This window comes from Myxocyprinus asiaticus, chromosome 30 (assembly GCF_019703515.2).
Source record: "Myxocyprinus asiaticus isolate MX2 ecotype Aquarium Trade chromosome 30, UBuf_Myxa_2, whole genome shotgun sequence".
NCBI lineage: Eukaryota > Metazoa > Chordata > Actinopteri > Cypriniformes > Catostomidae > Myxocyprinus > Myxocyprinus asiaticus.
The window spans coordinates 11,693,031-11,707,184 of record NC_059373.1 but is presented as its reverse complement, the minus strand read 5'-3'; the positions used below and the strand labels follow the sequence as shown (position 1 = coordinate 11,707,184).

The 14,154-nt window shown below is 35.4% G+C and overlaps 1 pseudogene; it reads left to right on the top strand.

The window, feature by feature from the left end:
- LOC127421641 (probable phospholipid-transporting ATPase IIB) overlaps positions 1-9,339 on the top strand; it is a 65,389-nt pseudogene extending 56,050 nt beyond the window's left edge.
- Positions 9,340-14,154: the final 4,815 nt, after the last annotated feature.

The window sequence follows — 14,154 nt, the reverse complement described above, 5'->3', positions numbered from 1 at the left end:
TTCACATTCTTAAATAAAGTAGTGATCCTAACTGACCTAAGACAGGGAATGTTTTCTACGACTAAATGTCAGGAATTGTGAAAAACTGAGTTTAAATGTATTTGGCTAAGGTGTATGTAATCTTCTGACTTCAACTGTATGTGTGTTTCTTTGAATAATCTGAGTGAGTTCCGGTAACCTCCAGGACTCTGTGTACTTGATGCTATATGTTTGTTTCTCTGTGTTTGCTGTCAGTGTGTTTGTCTGTTACACTGAATGCATATGAGTATTTGTCACTGAGCTTTGATCATGTGTGTTTGTTTGTGAGCTCATGCATTAGTGCAGATCATCTCTGTTTGGTTTCTTATCTTTTGATAACTTGCATTTGACTGTTGGCATAGTTTTGTTCTTCCCTACCGTATGAAAAAATTATATTTTAGACATTACATTTTGCATGTTTTTTTTTTTTTTTTTTTGCATCCTCAATTGATTTGATTGTTTTTCAGAGAAGGCAACCTGCGACATCAAGTTTTACATGAAAGGAGCTGATGTTGCCATGGAGAGCATTTTTACAGTACAATGATTGGCTGGAGGAGGAGGTAAGAATGGATTATTGTGGCTGGAAAATTGTCATCCTGCTGTTTGTGTGGGCTGGTGAGCTTATGAATGCAGTTTAAACCCTCTAAACCTAACTGTTTCTTTGACCCTTTATGTCCTTTGTGGGGGGGTTTTCTCTAAAAAAATTTATATTTGATTTTTATGTAGAATTTTTCCATATTTTGGTTTTCAGTATTTTGGCAATTTTTACATCATCCAGTTATTGCAAACACTAATGTTGAAATGGTATTAAATAAAGTCCAAGGAGGATAAGCAAACAATATGCAGCTAATGTCTACATTACCAAAACCTCATACCTTAACTAAGATTCAGTTGCATGAAAAATAAAGAAAAAAGGCAACTATTCATTCACCACATCAGGATTTACCTGGAAAGAAACCACAACAAAAAAAGCTTCATACATTTGTAATTCAAACAAAGACTGGGCGATATAGCTTAAAAATTTTAGGTTTTTTTTTCAACATTTCGATATCATTGAAAGGTTGAAAAATAGAGATGTTGATGCAGTATATATATTATTTTCAATTAGACCACACATCCTATGTAGCCAAGTAGAATCAAAATGGTTAAGCCAAACAATAAAATACAGTAAAAAATATTGATAGCATGCTTTCCATGCTGTTTTTCAGTGTAATAGCAGTAAAAAAAAACCAGCAATTTTTCTCTACATATATTTTTCAGTAAAACGTTGTAATATATGAAAACTGCCAGTGATGATGCAAATGAATTGTTGAACAAGTTTTGATTTCAAATCAATTTTTTTTTATTATTATTATTATTTTTTTTTTTATTGAAGTAGAATCAAATCACCTTTTGTTAGCTAGTGTTAAATAAACGGGTATGCACACAACACTTCTTCCTTGTTCTGACGTCAGCCTGTTCTAACCTCTCTGTGATCAAATACAGAGTGCATGCAGCCCATCATCACCCATGCATTTCTGCCTTTGTTGATTATAATTGTATTGGCAATATGCAGTCAATGAGGGGCAGAGATGAGGCTTATTAATTAATGAATGACCCAAATAAAGACGAATGACTGGGAGCAGCATCATGTCATAATCCTCATCAGGCTATTCATGATGTGCTCTGTATGTGTGTGAGATGCTGCTGTGGGGACAGGTCAATAAGTAATCAGAGCTACACTTTCGCCTGTTTGATTTTCATATAAAAAATAAACCGCTGTCCCACATCTTTTTACAGTGTGCTTATATTCCCACAGGCAGTGTTGTATTTTTCATGATTGATTGCTACTGTGTTGAAGTATATCTATTTGTGTGCCAGTTTTTTGATGTTTCCAGTAAATACAATTGTGTTAAAAGCATTGTTTACATCTTTGTACACATGCTTTCTTAATACTAATTGAGTTCTTTGTCTAATACAGAACCCCACACACTCCTTCGCTATGTCTGTTGCTGGTGTAACTGTAGATTTGTGTTGCATTTTGTTGTTCTAGTGTGGAAATATGGCCAGAGAGGGCCTGCAGATACTGGTGGTGGCTAAGAAATCATTGACTGAAGAACAGTACCAAGATTGAGGTACAGATATACCTTCTTTATTTCTGAACTCAGTAAGCATAATTTCTCTTGATGTCCCTCCATTAATTCAACTCATTGTTTTCCTGTATGTATGGACATTGTTTCTCATTAAGTGTAAACTGTGTAGCTCAGCAGGAATGATATGTTTGCAGATATACATAGGTAATTTTTTTTTTTTTTTTTGATTTCAGCCTGGTAATGGCCTGTTTACACTAAGTCTGAATTGTTAGCACAAAAAAACAACAACATTTTAAACAACTCATGCCAAGTTTGAAATATTGTACTGATGTGATTTTTTTTTTCTTTTTTTAAAAAAAAGAAAGTGATATGCGTAATTTTTTCTATGATAAAATTGTTTCCCTTATACCAGCATAATAATTAGATACAATTATAAGTAACCCTTTTTTTTTTTTAATTAATGACACAAATTCACCATTCGAGTTGGTATGTATAATTTTAGTGGGAATTGTCCTACAAAGCTGCAGACCGCAAACCTGGTAACCGATTTATGAAACTAGATTGGAGGTGTGGGTTAAAGCTACTTTGAATTATAGAAAGCAATCAAAAATTTTGAGTTTGCTATTCACAAGAAGCATCTGCTGACGTGGACCATGCCTCACAAAAAAGAGATCTCAGAAGACCTACAATCAAGAATCATTGCTTTGCATAAAGCTGTAAAGGGTTACAAAGCTATTTTGAAGAGCTTAGATATCCATATGTCTACAGATAGACAAATTTTCTATAAATGGAGACGATTTGTACTGTGGCTACTCTACTTAGAAGTGGCCGTCCATCCAAGATGATCCATTTTCCCTGAGGAAAAAGACTGTATGTTTTTTCATGTAGATATATCTGCTGACGGTTTATTTAGAAGTATATAGATTGCCACAAAGTAACAGAGATGGACTAAAAGCCACAAACACTCTACTTTTGACTTTAACTGGTGTTTCAGGAGGTAAAACAGGCATCTCTGGCTGCAGATTTCTCCATAACCCAGTTTAAGCACATTGGCAGACTGCTAATGGTACATGGACACAACAGTTACAAACGCTCTGCAGCTCTCGGCCAGTTCATCATGCACCACAGCATGATCATCTCCACCATGCAGGTAACACACATAAATGCAAATATACACACACCACCACACCTAGTAATATTGAGATCTCTGAAGTGACCAGAGTCATTATGGTAAATTGGTTTCCTCTTAAAATAAGAGCAGCACTTGTTGTATCTGCGGTGCAGCCTCTTGAGTTGAAGTGTTAGTGTCTTGATTTGAATATTGATTCAGTCTGTATCTCCTCTCAGGCTGTGTTTTCTTCAATTATCTACTGCATCTGTTCCTTTGTATCAAGGCTTCCTCATGGTGGGGTAAGTGGTGTCCACGTCCAGTGCTTGTTATGAACAGAAGTGTTTTTTATAGATCTGAGCACAATAAAGGTGTTTTCTGTGGATACAGTATGTCTCAAAATCTAGTTGCCATCATTTTTGACATCACTGAAGGCATAACTTTGTTTGTGTTTGCTGCATGACAGTCATGTTGACTTTGGTTTTCCCTCCACTAGGGTCGCTCCCTGTCCTTTAAGACCTTCCTGATTTGGGTTTTGATAAGTGTGTATCAAGGTAATGGATGAGTATGTTATTTTTTGTTTGACCACAAATAGCAACTGACCAATTCCCTGTACTGTTTGGATTTTTGGCATGATGTTTAAGTTGTTTAAGAATGCAGTCTGTGCATTTAACTTGTGAATTCTCAAAGCCATAGAAAGGATTGATAAAGGAATACTTCACCCCAAAATGATAATTCTCTCATCAGTCACTCACCCTTATGACATCCCAGATGTGTATGACTTTCTTTCATCTGCAGAACACAAATTAAGATTTTTAGAAGAATTTCTCAGCTCTTTTGGTCCATACAGTGCAAGTGAATGGGTGCCAAAATTTTGAAGCTCCGGAATCACATAAGTCAGCATAAAAGTTATCAATAAGACTCCAGTGGTTAAATCAATGTCTTCAGAAGCGATATGATAGGTGTGGATGAGAAACAGATCACTTTTACATTCTTCTTCTTGTGTTTTTGGTGATTCACATTCTTCATGCAAACCGCCCCATACTGGGCAGGGAGAAGAATTTCAAGCAAAAAAGGACTTAAATATTGATTTGTTTCTCACCCCCACCTATCATATCACTTCTGATAATATGGATTAAATCACTTGAGTTGTTTGGATTACTTTTATGATGCCTTTATGTGCTTTTTGGAGTGTCAAAATTTGGGCACCCATTCACTTGCATTGTATGGACCTACAGAGCTGAGATGTTCTTCTAAAAATCTTCGTTTGTGTTCTGCAGAAGTAAGAAAGTCATGCACATCTGGGATGGCATGAGGGTGAGAAAATGATGAGAAAATTTTCATTTTTGTGTAAACTATCCCTTTAATGAAAATTCAGTACATTGATTAGAGAATTTAATAATTGCTATAATAATGCCCCACTTATTATGCATTTATTTCTCATTCAAAATATAACTTTTGACCTATTTTCATTTGTAAAATGTATTTTTGTAAAATACTTGTGAATTGTGCCAAATAAATAAAGTTGAATCAAATTCAACCCAATCAAATCATAACCAAATTTCAGATTTTTTGTAGCTTTTTTTCCCACTGTGCCTAGTTGCGATAGATGAATTGTCTCTGTAGTGAATAATGTAAGTGAAATCAAACACAGCATGATAACAACACATATATATATATATACCGGTAAATATAATGTATAAAACAAATTAAAAAGCTGTGGAAATGCCTTCTAGAAATAAATCCTGGAGCGTTTTATTGAAGAAATGAAAGAAACATCGAAGCGCTCTGTAACATTTGTCCCGCAACTTTTGAGTTCTTTTCATGAATGTGATTTTCGGACCATCGCCAGCTCTCACATGCACATGGCTCTCTTATCCGCACTCTAAATCATTCTGTGCAGTGAGCATGCAAGATCAGTGTCCCCGTCTGACAGCTCCTGCTTTTTAATTAAACCTTAATACAGAGAGACAAGAACAACAGTGAAATATGAGCAAAGATTTCATTTAGTCCAGAGAGTAACCCAGAGGAATGTTCACTGTATGAAGAGAGGCAATTATGTGATCAGTAAGAGGCCATTAGGCTGGATTGCGCTGGCATTTATGATTAAAACGAAAGCAGAGAAGGTTACAGTAGGCTGAGGAACCGAGTGAGCGTGGAGCCTTGCGAGCAGAGGTCAAGGCTCGTCACAACGTCCCGACAGACTCAACACACTCATGTGTTTGAATCGAGAGTAATCCGCGAGAGATCATGTAAGAAACACGTTTAGGCTGAAGTTCTAGATGGACATCAGTTAATCAGAGTGTAATTGGTTGAATAAATGGAAAGAATGTAAAATCAACACTTTTGAGACAAAAATTTTGCTAACAAAAGTTAAAATGGCCTTAAAGTGGAGGCTTTCAACCTTTACAGACCCCCCATCCAGAATAAGCCAACCCAGAGACCACCCAGAAATATAGAAAACCTAGATTTTTTAGGAACACTTTAAAACTTCTTTTCCTTTTTTACAGCTAAATAGATCACTAATGTACCATATTTAGAAATAATGCTTATTGATGCTCATTATAACATTAAATGGTTAGTTTATCTCAAAAACTCCCTCTGTTTGTCCACCAGGGGGCATTCTGATGTACCTGGTGCTGTTTGATTAGGAGTTTGTGCATGTGGTGGCGATTTCCTTCACTACTGCTCTGATCCTGATGGAGCTGCTGATGGTGGCGCTAACCATCCGCACGTGGCACTGGCTCATGTGGTCGCCGAGCTCATCAGTCTGGGCTGCTACCTTGCCTCCCTTGCCTTTCTCAATGAGTATTTTGGTAAGAACTTACTGTGGCCTGCAACACTTTTCTCAAACGTTCTTCTTAAAATAAAAGTTTTCTTTTTTTGTTGTTTTCATTTACTCTTTGTAATTTTTTGTATTATTTTAATGTATTTATTTATATATGTATTTATTTGGTTTTATTGTTTCCAGTTTTTGTATTTTATTTATTTCTGTGTTACTAAGTTGCAAATTTCCCTGTCTATGTGTCTGATGTGTCTGTCTGTCTGTCATTCTGTCTATGTCTGTCTGTCCTTCTATCTAATATTATCAGTCATTCCATCTCTCTTTTTATCTATTTTTTTGTCATTCTATCTGTCATTCTATCTCTTGTTTTATCTGTCGTTCTCTATCTGTCATGTTTATCAGTCAACCTGTCTGTCTGTGATTCTGTCTATAAATCTACCTGTCTGTCCTATCTATCTTGTTTTGTCTTTTGTTCTATCTCATTTTATCTCTTTTTTTCTGTCATTTTATCTGTTGTTTTATCAGTCAATCTATCTTTCTGTCTTTCTGTCCTTCTGTCTCTCATTCTGTCGTTCTGTCTGTTATTCTGTCTCTTGTTTTCTCTGTCATTCTCTATCTAGCTGTCATTCTATCTGTCATTTTATCTGTCGTTCAGTCTCTCATTTTACCTTGTTCTATCTATCTCTGTCGTTCTCTGATGTTTTATCTGTCATTCTGTCTCTTGTTTTTTCTGTTATTCTCTATCTATCTAGATGTCATTCTATCTGTCATTCTGTCTCGTTTTCTCTGTCGTTCAGTATCTCATTTTATCTCTCATTCTACCTATCTGTCTGTCTGACGTTTTATCTGTCTGTCATTTTGTTTCTTTGCTTATTATGAGATTGTATTATTACAATATAATTATGTATACCACTGATTGTCCTTGTGGTTGGTTTTCCTCAAGCTTTGACCAACAAAGAAATTTAAGGCCAAAATTAAAATATCTTCTGTGACAGATGGCCTAGAGGCTCTGGTTACTATATCCAATCCAAACACTCGTACCAGCACAGCCTGGTTGTAACCACAACTTTTAGACTTTCTCTCTCTCTCTCTGTTCTTCTTTTCTCTGCCTCTGCCTCAGGCATAGCTTGTGTGACTTTAGGAGCTTTCCTGGGTAGGTTTGTCTTTCCCTGTATTCTGACTGTCATCCCACCAGTTTTCATTTCCTGTATGCATTAGGAGGGCACACCTGCAATGGCTTATTGTCTACGAAAAGATGCATTTCAAACAAATGCAGCGCAAATTACCATACATGGAAGCCTTTAGATACGTTTAAAAGGCAAGGACAAAATGGTTGAATAAGCTAAGTTTACAACATCGTAAGAAAACAACCAACCAATTTTCTTGCGACAAGAAGTCATGTGTGATTGCCTTAAGCCCTGTACACACATGCAGCAACATATCGCTTGAAGTCGCTAGTCTCTTTACTGTGAAGTCGCTCGTGGGTGTCTGATCATAGATGAGGCACTTTGCCAGTAAAACTAAGATATCATTCTAATTTGACAAGGAATCAGTTTTCTTGTCCCAAAAAATGCACATTGTGCAGGGGAGAGTATTTTTATATGAACTGCAGCAGTACTCAGTGCATATCATTAATAAGATGGAATGATCTGTCAATGTACGAATCAAACTCATTCAGACTGCTAACTATTTATTTTCCACACATCATTTTATTATATCCATGTATGTGGTTACAGACAAATCAGATAAAACAGTGAAATCCCTCACTGAAACTTTAACTTCTCCTCCATCTTGCCTGCATTCGACTGCAGTATCTCAAAAGAACATGAGTGAAGTGAGTCCCGCTGACTCCCTCTTCTCTCCTATTGGTTGTCGCTCCCAAAAGTTGCTCCTCTTTTGCATAAAGTTAAACTTTCCTCAACTTTCTCAAGTCGCTGGACACGCCCACATCTAGTCGTCAGAGGTCACTGTCGCTCGTGTCGCCATAAATCGCCAGCTCTCAGTGAAAAATAATGAGATCTTGTCACTTGAAGTCACTGTATGTGTTTATGGGGTTTAAATCAAAAAACGAATTGTGAGATGCTTCCCAAAAATTTCCACTACAAGTATTCCCACTCCTAAGATTCCTACTCCTAGTCCATTCTCCTCTTTTGGTTTCACTCTTGTTTGTGAGCCCCTGGATGAGAAGGAGCCACTGAGATGTGTCATAACCCTGCTATCACTCATTTGGAACATTCCATCAGTGCAGTACAACTCATCCACTTCAATTCACTCTTTTTCAGAACAGTGTGAAAAAAGCACAAACTGTCACTTGTTGTATGAACGAGTGTGAAGAGACGTTTGAGTTTGACGTTTTAATTTCTTGATCTTTGTCTTTTGTCTTCAGATCTTTCGTTTATCACAACACGGGTGTTTTTGTGGAAGGTGTGCGCCATCACTCTGGTCAGCTGTCTGCCGCTCTACATCATCAAATATCTGAAGCGGAATTCTCCCCCGCCCAATTACTCCAAACTCTCCTCCTGAACGTTCCTTCACACAGTGTCAAAAGGCATGCAAACACATTTATAAGCACACATCAGATTCTTCTAAACAGATACAAAGTTCCAAAAGTGCTTTATGATGCTGTTTATATATGCTTTATGAATGCTTATTCAGTGACTTAGTGTGACACACCTGTATACTTAAAGATTGTTCAGAGGGAGGACAAGTGGCAGTTGTCAGGGAATACGGTGAATAGTATTGAGTACTTTAAGAGACTAAAGTACAACAAGAGATCAAAACTTTGTTGTTTAGGCGGACCCATACTCAAATAACAGGCCCAAGCCTGCCACTTTTACTTCACTGTGTGTAAAGGTTAAATCAGCATTGCATTTCTTTATTGAAGGCTATACATTTTTTGATTGATTGATTGATTGATTGATTGATTTGATATAATGATATTGTTTAATGAGACCGTTGAGTTATTATTTCCATACCTAGCACTTTTCCTTAATTTTTTGGCACATACTATGTTTTTAAAGGGATATTTCTGTAGCACTTTATAATAAGGTTAAGTTCGTTAACATTATTAGTAAATGCATTAGGTATCATGTACTAACAATGAACAGTAGTTTTTTTTTTACAAAGTTTTTTTATTTTTTATCTTTGTTAATGATAGTTAATAAAAACAAAATACATCTGTTCATTGGTAGTTCATCTTAGTTTATAAAGTTTATATATAGTTTATTAAAGGGATAGTTCACCCAAAAATGCTAATTCTCTCATCATTTACTCACCCTCATGCCATCCCAGATGTGTATGACTTTCTTTAATCTGCAGAAAACAAAGATTTTAAGATAAATATCTCAGCTCTGTTGGTCCTCACAATGCAGATGAATGGTGACCAGAACTCAGAAAGTCCAAAAAGTGAATAAAGGAAGCATAAAAGTAATCCACAAGACTCCAGTGGTTTAATCCATGTCTTCAAAAGTGATATGATAGGTGAGGGAAAGAAAGAGATCAATATTTAAGTCCTTTTTTTACTATAAATCTCCAGCCCCAAACAGTAGGTGGCTGAATGTGAAAGTGAAAGTCACTTCCAGCCCAGAATGTGAAAGTGAAAGTGTAAATTTACAGTCAAAAGGACTTAAATATTGCTCTGTTTCTCACCCACACCTATCATATCACTTCAGAAGATATAGATTTAACCACTGGAGTCTTTTGGATTACTTTTATGCTGCCTTTGTGTACTTTTTGGGCCTTCAAAGTTCTGGCCACCGTTCACTTGTGTTGTATGGACCTACTGAGCTTAAATATTCTTCTGAAAAGCTTCATTTGTGTTCTTCAGAAGAAATAAAGACATACACATCTAGGATGGCATGAGGGTGAGTAAATTATGAGAGAAATTTCATTTTTGGGTGAACTCCCTTTAACTAATGTTTTTAAAAATGTATTGGTATATGCTGAAATTAACATCAACCAAGGTTTATAAATGCTGTAAAAGTGTTGTTCATTGTTAGTTCATGTTAACTAATGTTAACAAGTGTAACCATATTTTAAAGTGTTACTGATAATGCACCCCAAAATGAAAATTTGTTATCATGTACACACCCTCATGTTGTTACAAAGCCATATGAGATTCCACAAAAGAAAGAAAGTAATGTGGGTTTGGATCGACATGATGGCAAGTAAATGAAAGGAATACAATTTGTATGTGTCCTAACCCTTTTACTTTGTTTTTAATGAGATCTTTGAAGGTGTGGGGCTTCATAAAATATTTGTGTTGTGATTTGAGTGTTTTGCTTGCACGAGTGTTGCATACTGGAGTTGAATTTGGGCAGCTCTGATTTCCTGCACTGCTGTTGTGCTGTGGCTGCCGCTGCTATATGATCCAGCTTCGACAGAATTTACTTACCCTCATTTTGTTCAAAACCAGTATGCTTTTCTTTCTTCAGAGGAAAGCAAAAGGAGGCAGAATGTTAGGGACTGACTGACTCTGTCACCATTCACTTTCATTGCATCTTTTTTTTTTTTTTTTTTCATAAAATAAAAGTGTATGGTGACTGAGACTAACATTCTGTCTAACATTTCCTTCTGTGTTCCTCTGAGGAAATTCATACAAGTTTGGAACGACGTGGGTGAGAATTAAATTTTTTGTGAACTATCCCTTTAAAATTACATGTGACTTGACAAATCTATAATCATTTAAAATGGTGAATTATTTGTTTTTAGAGTGGTAACTTGAAAGATACATGACTTCTGTCACTGATTGTTAAATTGGTGGGATTGTAATTCCACTTCTTGTCCAAGAAACAGGACTTGAATGTAGTATTTTCTTTGAATTGATGTTATAAATTAATACATTTTATAAGATATCAAAATGTATAAGATAGGATTTCCGAAGCTGCTTAGAGAAACTCTGATATTTTTGCAGTTTTAAAATTGACATATGACACTCGCTTTCCAGCTTTTTTAATGTTCAGGCAAGGTGACAATTTAAAAAAAAAAAAAAAATGTAAGAAAATTGCACATCACAATCAGCAATTATTTGGGAATTTTACAAAAAAATTCATTGACTGAAAAATACATGGTGCACTTGTTTGGCTCAATAATGTGTAAGATCATCTTGCCTTATCTATATAAAGTAGTCAGTATGTGAAATGAGTTTTATCATTCACTTTATTTTCTAAACTGTGTGCATGCATGTTTACAATACTGTCTGAGACAATGCCAAGTACATATGTGTGCTGTATGCTGTTCCTTTCTTGCTGTGCATAATGGTGGATTTCTGTTCAGTTTTGAAAAAGTTGACTTTTATAGTACTGTACTGTTCAGTACTTTTATTGTACTGTACTGAATTTTTCACCTGTTGTATAAAAACCATAAATGAAACTTGTGAGAGCCTAACAACAATAGCTTATTTATTATTTGTGTTTGCGTACTTTGTGTTGTTGAGTGATACATTATCGAAAAATGTCATGGTATTTCTGTGGTATTGTTACTGCGACTGCTTCTGTGAGTGTGCTCTCAATGTCATCAGTACTATGGTTTAATCAGAATAAATTTACATTAAATTTTTATTTACATTTAATATTGATCAAAGAGCAATATGTTTCCAAATTATCTGGTGAATGCTTAATTTAATATGCTTTAACGTTTTAGAGATTTTATGTCCTGTTAGCTTTTTTCTAAAGTGAAATGGGCGCAAAGTCCATGTTCTTTAAAGAGACAATTGTTAGATAAACTGTTACTTTACGTGCTATTGCATGTTCAATAACTAGTTTTGAACTCATCAAATGCACGTCTCATTCTTTTGCCCAAACTAGCATTTTGTTTGGTGACTTACGGTAAAATTGTACATTTTATTTTTTTATTTGTTTATTTTGTTTATTGCTTAAAAATAACAAAATAGGGCTTTAATCTAAATTCAGGTGTCCCAAAGTTTGGTTACAGGGTTGCAAACATTGCAAACCTCATATTAAACAAAACGGTTCATATTTACTATGACTGCGGGCGAAGGACATTTTCTTAAAGTTAGTTAAAAACCATTCACGGATGACTTCATTTTTATGACTTCATTTTTATAGTTTCAAGACCTATTTTGCACCTTATTTCTGGAAAGTGCCATTTAATGTGACAATTATGTGCGCAGTTATGGTACAAACATGAATGGGACAGCAGAACTTGAATGTGTACAACTCTTTGGCTCTGAAATCTTAGCACTATGCAGTATGGTTTACTCTTGCCTCACAGTATCATGTTAGGATTGCTTCTAACCTCTAGAGGGAAGCATTTACCCATTCTTTATTGTTAGTGAAGCTAACACTCTGGGCCTAAATACAAACTGCATTAGCATTTGAGGATTTTATTGCTGCTCAAGAATAGACTTTCAGATTCATAAATAACCATATTTATCAGGAAATTAATTAACAGTATTAATTAAATATTGATCCTCATCTTGTTTAAATTGAATGTAATGTAATTCTTAATAACTGCTTTGTCCCCCTTTTGCTTTAATGACAGCATGCACTTAAGCAGGCATGGACTCCACAAGTTTGTGGAAAACCTGATGATCCATGTTTTCTAGCATGATTTGAGATTGATCCAATCAGCATCTTGTGTGCTTCACTGGAAGCAAGGACGTTTTACCTTTTGTACGAATGAGTTTGCACGGTCAGTGTCACAAATTTGCTTGTCTGAGATTAGTGACCTAGACATAGTGCAGAATCTTAAAAATCTTTAAACTTTTTAAAACTTTAATTAATTTTGTCATTACGAAAACATTTCTTTGTTTCAAATATTTCAAAATGCTCAAATTTCTATTGATTTCTAGGTTTAAATTAGATTTTGAATCGCAGATTTTCAGTGTGCACTCAGACTTTGGAACTTCACTCTATATTTCGTACTTACTGTGAATATCACACTAAAAAAACACAGATGCTGTGTTATCAGTCCTCCTCCCTTCCTCCACCCATCCTCACCCACACACAATCTACTGAACAGAAAATATGTGGTTTACTGGGACCCTGTACTAGATGTGATGGTCCACTGACATTAACATGCCAGGAAGCTTTCTCTTTCATCTTATTTCTCTTTCTCTCTTACCCCCTTCCTCTTGCCCCTCTTTTTCTATATACAGTACCTTTGCTCCCTTTTAGGTAAAAAAAAAAAACTCCCTGGGCATATAAACAGAGAAAACAAAATCCTGCTGTGCCAGCTTTTGCTTAAATTGATTGAAAAGTGCAGTACATGCCCGTATAGAGTCTCCAATCTTTGATGTGCTTGTGCGCTGGACATTTCGCAGTGATTGTGGAACAGTCGTGTTTTTTTATCAGCCATGCGTTATGCACAAAACGCGTCACACTGTTTTGCTACTGTTTTTTTCAAAGCATTGTGTTTCCTGTAGGTGGACACCAGTTGGGAAACGCCTTTAGCTGAGCACTTTCTAACTGTAGATAAAAACTCTTGATTGGTACCATGTACAATATGCCCTCAGATTCAATAGACAAGGAATTCAACATTAATTCAGCATTTAAGAATTCTTGTCCAGGATTAGCTTACCCCATACAAACCCCATTTTAAATTGGTTATGATGATAACCACTTGCATTTTAACAAAGAAAACGAATGAACATGATTTTTTCTATCTGTCCTATCTATCATTCTTTTATCCTATCCATCTTTCTATTTGTTGATCTATCAATACATGGTTTTATTATTCTATCTATCATTTGTTTGTTCTCTCTCTTTCTGTCTATGGTTTTATCATTCTGTCTATCGTTCATTCATTCTTTCTATCTATCTGTTGTTCATTCTGTCTATCTATTGTTCATTCTATCTATCATTCGTTCGTCCGGTCTTTCATTCGTCCTATCCATCTGTTTATCTATTTTGCTTTTGTTAGTTTGTTCTATCTATCTATCTATCTATCTATCTATCTATCTATCTATCTATCTATTGTCTGTTCATTTGTTCTATCCATCTATCTAGTTTTTGTTCATTCTATCCATCTATCTATATGTTGTACATTTGATCATTAATTAGTTCTATCATCTATCTATCGTCTGTTCATTTGTTCTATCCATCCATCTATTGCTCGTTCATTTGTTATCTATCTATCTATCTATCTATCTATTGTTCATTTGTTATTCTATCTATCTATTGTTTGTTCATTCTGTCTATCTATCTGATGTT